The following is a 9,109-nucleotide window of genomic DNA, read 5'->3' on the forward strand; positions in this document are numbered from 1 at the left end:
GTGGTACTTACTGTAACTGTTCTCTAATTGTGTTTGTCTTGTATTGTTTGTGCTTGTGATGGATTCTATTTTGATACCGAGTGGTGATTTGTTTATATGTTGGGCCAGAGGCCGTGACTTGATTTTGTATTGTGTCGGAGGCTGTACTTGATTATGTTATGGGATATTATTTGAGCTTGAAAATTCTTATAATTAAAAAAGAGAACTTTGAATTTTGGATAATTAATTGTGGTAGTTTTGAAAAAGTTCACAAGACGAATGATGATATTTGCTTTTAAAATTCATTCTTCTTTTATGCGTATCCTCTTATGATAATTCTTAAACTCTCTACTGAGAATCTGCGAGGATGATGTTCTCACCCTTCTACAGACTTCTCTTTTCAAGACAGATGAGGAAGCTATGTGAAGTTTTGCTGATTTCTTAGCTGTGCTGTTTTGTTTGGATATATTGGTCATAGTTTCTCCCCTCGCCTTTGTCACGATATTTTTATAAGAGGGATAAGATTTGTATGAATTTTATGTATATAATATTTGTAAGAAGTTTTCTCTATATGTATATGTATGTTTGTATAAAGTAAAAGAGAACTTTCGGTTTTTAAAAGAAAACAGCGATACAATTTCGAGTTAAAGGCTCCTATTTATTATTAAGTATATAGAAGTCGTCGTAATATCCTCGCTATCTGAGCGGTGCAGCCAGAAGCGTGACATTCTTATAGTAAGAATGTTACAAAATCAGTTTCATTAGTGGAGCGTGAAAACACGCTCCAACTACGTAACCATTCTCGCGTTTCTCTCTTCTTCCTCCTTCTTCTTCTACTTCTTCGCATTTCTCCACCTCATTCTTTGCATTCCTCTTCTTTTTTCTTCATGTTCCTCTTCCTTCTTTTTCACATTCCTTCTTCTTGGTTTTATTCCTCTCAAGAGAGTAAATCAAGAAGAATTTTGAGAAAATAAAATAAGAAGGAGAAGATGAAGAAAAAATGATGAAGAAGAAGAAGAAGATGACACGGAAGATGAGGAGGAATGAGGTATTACGATCTCTAAAACTAAAAGGCGTATACATATATAGTTGAAAGGAGTTATAACTAGGAGCCTTGAAGAAGAAGCTAAACAAAAGCGTAATAGATAATCACACCTCTCGCATCCAGTAAGCATAAAATGGATAACAAAGAGCGAACGAAAAGGATAGCATATAATGAACAAAATTCCAAAAGAGATAGATATCAGGCTCCAGACTCGACTTACGAAGCCAAGGCCAGATAGAGTATACATATACATACATATAACCCAAAAGTGTTTCTCCAAGTCAACCTCTAGGAGGGACAAAATACAAATATATACAAGGTGGAGAATCTATATACATATATACATATACATAGTACAAAAACAAAGCCTAAAGTAGATTTTCGCTTCAACAGAGCCTCCAGTAGCGTTCTGCATCTGAAAAACAACAATATATGTATGGAATAAAAACCGGGGAGTTCTTAGCATGGTAAAGGTGATCGCATAGGTAATAAATAATGTTTCGAGAAAGTCAAAGGCATTCCTAGAACTCTGACTTTCTGATTTTTACTTAAAGATTATACTAAACCAGAAATTTAGTAATATATCTATAGGAATCTAGTTCTAACCTAACTCTGCACCTTCTGCTTCTATCAAACCTCCTAACCTCTAGATGGAACAACCCTCATCACACCTCTAGCAAAAGAGGGTCTCTCAGAAATACATACACATATAAATCAAACAAAGAAAACATAGCAAATAAACATGGCTAAACAGTTTGGCAAACCAAACAATGCACACTCAAGAAAAACATACAAATGCATATGATGTATGCCTGTCCTATGACTAATGAGTCTCATATGTCGGTCATATAGCCAAACCCGACATATCTGGTAGCTAACCATTGGACAGACTCTCCGTGCACGTATCCCCAAGTTCAAAAATATCCATGGAAAAAATTCCAAGTTCAAATATATATATATATATATATATATATATATATATATATATATATATATATATATATATATATATATATAAGCATGCCCATGGGAGAGAACCCGGGGAGTTAAAGTACCCGGTCACATCTTGCGACAGTTATTTAACAGAGTATCGAGTCTCAACCTAGAACAAGTGGTGACAAGTCACTACTTTCACCCACAAAAACTTGTGTCTCAGATAATTTTCAAATACATGATTCGTGTAAATATTTCAATCATAATTCATCAATGTCAACATTATTCTCAATCATGTCTCATTGATCACTGTTAATATCTCATCAAGTCAAGCATTCACTTCTCAAATCTCCTTCGATACCAAAACTAGTTCCATCACCAAACTTACATATTCTGTAGCCTAAAACTTAGACATAGAACCTTAAACAAAGTTTTCAAAGGTTTGATAAAAACCAGAAGAATGGTTGATAGTTCAAAAATTGTGAATTTTCAACAAAACATTGGTTTTGGAGGGTCACAAGCTTGATGGGAAGGTCGAATAGTTAAAAATAAAGTTTTAGTGTAAAGTATGGCATCGTGCGTATGCATGGTACTGTGTGTACGCATGCACCAGATGAAAATCCCAGTCTGTGCATACGCATCATAGTATGCGTACACACAACTTACAAAATCCCCAGTGTGTTCGTACGCACAACCCTCGTGCGTATGCACGAGTCTCACCAACGTTCTGGTCTGTGCGTGCGCACGATAGTATGCGTACATATACACACAAAAAATTCTAGTTTTCTGCAAAATTGTGTTTTTAAACTCAAACTTCAAACGTGCATAACATTTTCGTCAAAAATAATTTTTAGTTTGTTCTTCGAACATCGTAAACTACTCGGATCCAATTTTATTTAAGATAAGTTTCACAAAATTTGAGGTTCCGAGTGCCAGGTTACAACGCATCAAAGTTGGTTAAAATTGTATTTTTACCAAAACCCAAAACCTCAAGTTTTTACCAAATTTTCCAATCCAAACCAACCAAATCATAACCATACCATCTCAAGCATTCTCATAATTCACCAAACATTAATCCACTACCTACCAACCACTTAATCACTCAAAATACTAATTCTTCATCATCAATTTAACATATTTTCATCTCATATATACATTTATACAAGAATTGCATCAATTCCAACTACTTCACTATCAAACCCAACCTTTTAATTTATATTCAACACCAACCACACCACAATCATCTCAACATATAATTTGTCAATACCACACACTAATTTCCAACCACAATTCACATCAAACTCAACAATTACCTACTATATCCACTAAACATGCACCATTCACATAATTCAACTTATCCTACGGTTAATTAACCTAAGATTTCATGTAACAGTATATATTAAATATGAGAAACCAAAATTATACCTTGGACGATTCTTCCCTAATCCAAAAATACCTCCAAATGCCCCCTTCTGCAAGCTCCAAGCCTCTAACTCGCCACCAAGTGAATTCCCAGCTTTCAAGTGATGCGTGAGCATCTTATACCCTTTTTCATAGCATTTTTTAGTATTTTTTGTTATATTTTATTCATTTTTAGTATGTTTTAGTGAGAAATTCATCTTTTAGATGCTACTTTGAGTTTTTGCATTATTTCTATGATTTTAGGTGATTTTTGGACAAATTTGGCAGAATCTTGTTCAGAGACGAAGAAAGGATAGTAGATGTTGTCAATCCTGATCTCCATGCATTCGAATGAGCATATCTTGAGCTATAGAGATCCAATTGACGTGGTCTCAATGGTATTGGAAGGATAACTTTCAGAGCTTTTCAGAAATATATAATAGTATATACTTCTCTTCCAGAATGGTTGCCAAAACTGGCGTTAAACGTCCACTTCTGGCGTTTAACACCCAAGAAGGACCAACCTCCCTAGTTGAATGCCCAAAACTGGTGTTCAACGCCAGCCAGGGAGCAGAAGATAGCAAACTCACCCCCAAATAGGCGTTCAATGCCCATTTCTCCAAGTTGAATGCCATGCTTGACCGAAGCACATGACCAAAGTGGGCCCAAAGTGGATTTTTGCACTCCTTAGCTTATCTAGTCTTATCTTTGTAATTTTTAAATTAAAATTAGCATCTTTTTAGGGTTAGCTTTTACTATTTAAAGAGGAGATTACTTAGGTTCAGAGACACAGACAGAGACAGACAGACAGAGATAGACAGATCCTCTTTACGTTTTTTTTTTTTGTTTTCTCTGTAAAGCATGAGTAACTAAACCTCGTAGGTTAAGGTTAGGAGCTCTACTTATCTCTATGGATTAATATCATTACTATTCTATTTAAATATATATTTAATTTAGTTCTAAGGTGTGTTTTCGTTCTTCATTCTAATGAAACTGGGTATGTCCCTTTTTCTACATGAGTTCTTGTGATACTCGGAACAAGGTCACTTGAGCTACAACTTGAAAACATCCCTTCTAAATCGCAATCTATCTAGGCTAATTAGATATGTGACATATAATCTGGTTAGCTTTGGGGTAATTGAGGTTTCTGTGGCGCTAAACTAGTTTTCTGAACTTCACCATCTGATCCGAAAGATCTGATATTGTCTATGGCGTTTTGAGTAGGATTGGAGGAGATTAATTCGCTAGGAAAATAAGTTTTAATCATTTACAGTTTTCCATAGAATGAATCATTCATTGTTAAAATAGTTAGTAAGAAATATTAATCCGAAAAGGTAATTATCTCCGAGACCTTAGCTGTTTGCTCATTATTGTTTCTACACCAATTCTTTACTGCTTTTTTTATTATTGTTTTATGCGAATTCAACAATCAACAACCCTTTCTCTAATTGCCTGACTAAGACCTGCAGGATAACTATTACTTGTTCAATCCAACAATTCTTGTGGGATCGACCCTCACTCAATGAGGTATTACTTGGACGACCCGGTGCACTTGCCAGTGAAGTTGTGTGAGTTCTAATTTTGCGCACCAAGTTTTTGGCGCCGTTTCCGGAGATTGTTTGAGATCGACAAACTAACGGTTGTCTTGTTGCTTAGATCATGTACTTTTTTCTAGTTTTTCTCTTAATTGTTATTCTTGTTAAATTTTTGAACCTTCTTTGTTTTCTTTTCTTAAAATTTTTCAAAAATTCATCTTAGTCATTTTTTCTCTTTTTCAAACTTTGTTTCAATTTTTAGGTTTGGTATCCTTTGGTTTTGGTTGATTTTTTATTTCTTATTTTTCAAAAATTGTTCTTGTTGTTTTCTTTTTGTTCGAATCTTTTTAAGTTATTTTCTCTTGTTTGATTTCAAAATTTTAAGTTTGGTGTCTTTTAGTATTTCAATTTCTATTTTTATCGAAATTAGTGTGAATTGATTTCAAAATTTTTAAGTTTGATATCCTTCTAGTATTTTTCTTTTCTTTTTAAATTTTCTAAAAAAAACTTTCTTTTAAAATTTTCGAAAACTTTGCATCCTTTTCTTATCTTGGTTTAAAATTTTAAGTTTGGTGTCCAGTCAGTAATCTTTTTGATTAATTTAATTTTCTTTAATCTTATCTTGTTTATCTTTGCTAATCTTTTGATATTTTTCTTTGATTTTAAAATCTTGTTATCTTATCTTTATTTTAAATTCAAATTTTAAAAGTTTCGTGTGTCTTTATTCCTTCTTTTTTTTTTAATTTTGAATTTCAAAATCTTTATTTAATATTTTTTCTTTAAAAATTTTCGAAAATCTTCAAAAAACTTTTCTATATTTTTTTATAATCTTTTAATTAATTGCTTGAAGTTATCTTATTTATTTTGGTATTTCTTTAGTTTTTCTTTCTTTCAAATTTGAAGTTTAAAATCTTTTCTTATCTTATCTTGTTTCTTTCCCTTGACTTTTTCTTTCTAGTTTTTGAATTTCAAAATCTTTAATTAATTTTTTCAAAAATTGCAGTCTAAATTTTAAATCTTGCTTTATCTTGTTTTAACTTTAAAAGTTTGGTACCTCTTTAATTTTTCTCTTTCTTTTTGGAAAACTTCTTACTCTCTTTCTCTTTCTTTTATTTTCGAAAACTTTTTGAATAAAACCTCCCATCTTTATTCTCAATACTCTAACTCATTTGATATCTTTATTAGAGTATTCTAACAGGGAGACCTCTATACTTTGACATAGAGACTCCTATCTTTTCCTTTTATTATATTTTTCTTGTTTATGAGTAGGAACAGGGATAGAGAAACTCTTCTTGATCCTGATCTTGAACCTGAGAGGACCTTAAGGAGACGTTTGTAACAAGCTCAAGCTAGCAGAGCCGTAACGAATCTCATAGTCTCTCTAGAGCAAGAAGTTGGAAATACAACTATCGCAGTCAATCCAGACGTTGGAGGAGACGCAAGGAAAGTCCTTGGCTCTTATACTGCACGCACATCTGACTTCTATGGGCGTAGCATCTCCATACCTGCCATTGGTGCCAACAACTTTGAGTTTAAGCCTCAACTAGTTATTTTGGTGTAACAGAATTGCCAGTTTCATGGACTCCCACAGGAGGACCCCCAACAAGTTCATATCAGACTTCCTGCAGATCTGTGACACTATCAAGACTAATGGAGTGAAGCTAGAGGCTTACAAGCTCATGCTCTTCCCCTTTGCTGTGAGGGATAGGGCAAGACTATGACTGAATTGTCAGCCTAAGGAGCGCCTGGACACATGGGAGAAAGTGGTCAACAGATTTTTGACCAAGTTCTTTCCACCTCAGAATCTGAGTAAGCGTAGGTTGAAAGTTTAGACTTTCAGACAGAAAGAGGGAGAATCCCTCTATGAAGCCTGGGAGAGGTACAAGCAGCTGATCAGAAGATGCCCTCATGACATTATCTCAGAGTGGACCATGTTGGAGATCTTCTATAATGGCCTCTCTGAGATGTCCAAGATGTCACTGGATCACTCTGCTGGTGGCTTACTCCACATGAAAAAGACTCCTAAGGAGGCGCAGGAGCTCATTGATATGGTTGCCAACAACCAATACATGTACACTTCTGAGAAGAATCCTATGAACAATGGGGCTACTCAGAAGAGAAGAGTCATGGAGGTGCCATTTTGGTGCCGAATAAGCTCATGTCCCAGCAGATCAATATGATCTCACAACACTTGAGTGGAGTGCAGAGTTCAGCTGCAAATTCTTAAGAGGCAGCTTATGAAAGGGACACTAGTGACAACGCTTGGACCACCATGGCGGAAGTCAAGTACATGGGAAATCCCTCCAGAAACTCCAATAATAATCCCTATTCGAATACTTTCAATCAGATGGAGGAATCACCCAAACTTCAAGTGGAGAGAGATCAGCAGAGGCCTCAGCAAGGCTTCAACAATAATTAGGTTGGAACCAATCAAAACAGATTCAATAACAGACCGTTCCAACCCTCTTAGTAGCAGATGGAGATGCCCACATAGAGCCTATCTGACCTGGCTACTATAGTCTCTAACCTCTCCAAGATCACTCATAATTTCATGGCAGAAACTAGGTCATCCATTTGGAATTTGGAGATACAGGTAGGTCAACTAAGCAAGAGGATACCCAAGACTCCCTCCAGCACTCTTCCAAGTAACACTGAGGTGAATCAAAGGGAAGAGTGCAAGGCCCTCACTATGGAAGCTGAGGCCGAACCCAAGGAGGAATCTGCTACTGAGGAACTGAAGGAGGACAAGGCTCAGGAGGAGACTGAGAGGGTCACCATGCATGCTCCTCTGGAAATAAAGGAGCCTGAAGAACAACCCTCTCTAAACTTGCAAGAGGAGCCTGAGGATGAGCAACTAGCTCAATTTTTGGCAGTTCTTATAAAACTGCAAGTTAGCATCTCTTTTTCAGAGATGTTGGAGAAGAAGCCCCTTATATGACCTGTCTGAAAAATGCTATATATGAAAAGATGACCCTGAAGGGGAATGAACCTGTAGTGCTGACCAAGGAATGCAGCACCCTGGTATAAAAGAAGCTGTCTCTGAAGATGCCAGATCCCGGGAGCTTCCTTATTTCTTGCACTATAGGGACCATCACATTTGAAAAGGCTTTGTGCGATATTGGATCAAGCATCAACCTTATGCCTTTCTCTGTGATGAAGAAGCTGGGGATCCAAGAGGTGCAGCCCATAAGGATCTCATTAGAGATGGCTGATAAGTCCCTGAAACGGGCATATGGACTGGTGGAGAACGTCCTTGTAAAGGTTGAAGACCTTTACCACCCTGCAGACTTCATGATACTTGAAATCGGAGAGGACAAGGATAACTCCATCATACCTGGAAGGCCTTTCCTAGCTACTGCGAAGGCCTTGATTGATGTGGAAAAATGAGAGCTTATTTTGAGGATCTAGGAGGATCATATCCTGTTCAAGATCCCTAACCATCAATCTCTCTTGGATAAAGGAGGTACTACTGTGCAACACCTAGTGTTCCAGCCTTCCCTCTCAGTACAGAGCCTTACGGAGCCCCCAGACATCAAACCTAAGTTTGGTGTTGGGCAGTCACCACTAACCACTGAGAATGAAGGTACTAAGAAGAAAGTACCCAAGGGCTGGAAGAACAAGAAGATCCCAACTGAAGACTCCTCACTTGGCATACGAGTTCTCTTCACTAGAAATCCAGTCATTCCATATACAGTGAATCGGATCCTGTCTCTGGAGCATGTTGAGTTGATCCATGAGAGAACAGGGAGGAAGTTCACCATGAGGGGTAAAGATCTGAGCCCCTATAAACCTCCATAAAGGAGCTGTTCGTCAAGCTAATGACGGTAAAGAAGCGCTTGTTCGGAGGCAATCCAATCATATGTATAGTATATCTTATTTTTATCTTTCTTCCATGATTTTGCTTTTGATTTAATAACATTTTATTTCCTATTAATTTCTATAGTTTTCCCTTTCTTTTTAACGTTTGTGATCATGTGCAACACTTAGAACAGGAACAGGAACAACTTGGAGTGAAAATAGAACACCCTGGAGGTACCCCTTACTAGCGCTGAACGCCAGAACCAGCGCCAGAAGGGGGAGGAAAGCTGGGCATTCAACGACCATACAGGAGCGCCAGGACCAATTTTTGGTCCCATTTGGGCATTCAACGCCCATTCTTGGGGTTGAACTCCCCACCATTCTTAAAAAAAGAAGAGGTCCACCCCTGGCGTTCAAC

The 9,109-nt window shown here is 36.8% G+C and overlaps 1 non-coding gene across 1 annotated transcript; it reads right to left on the reverse strand.

Annotated features, from left to right (window-relative positions):
- Positions 1-6,704: 6,704 nt before the first annotated feature.
- LOC148549287 (small nucleolar RNA R71) lies at positions 6,705-6,808 on the reverse strand. The gene has a single exon (XR_015897299.1). It is a non-coding gene; the product is annotated as a small nucleolar RNA R71 (small nucleolar RNA).
- Between the last annotated feature and the right edge of the window lie 2,301 nt (positions 6,809-9,109).

Source organism: Arachis ipaensis, chromosome B8 (genome assembly GCF_059453495.1).
Source record: "Arachis ipaensis isolate K30076 ecotype BB chromosome B8, ASM5945349v1, whole genome shotgun sequence".
Classification (NCBI taxonomy): domain Eukaryota; kingdom Viridiplantae; phylum Streptophyta; class Magnoliopsida; order Fabales; family Fabaceae; genus Arachis; species Arachis ipaensis.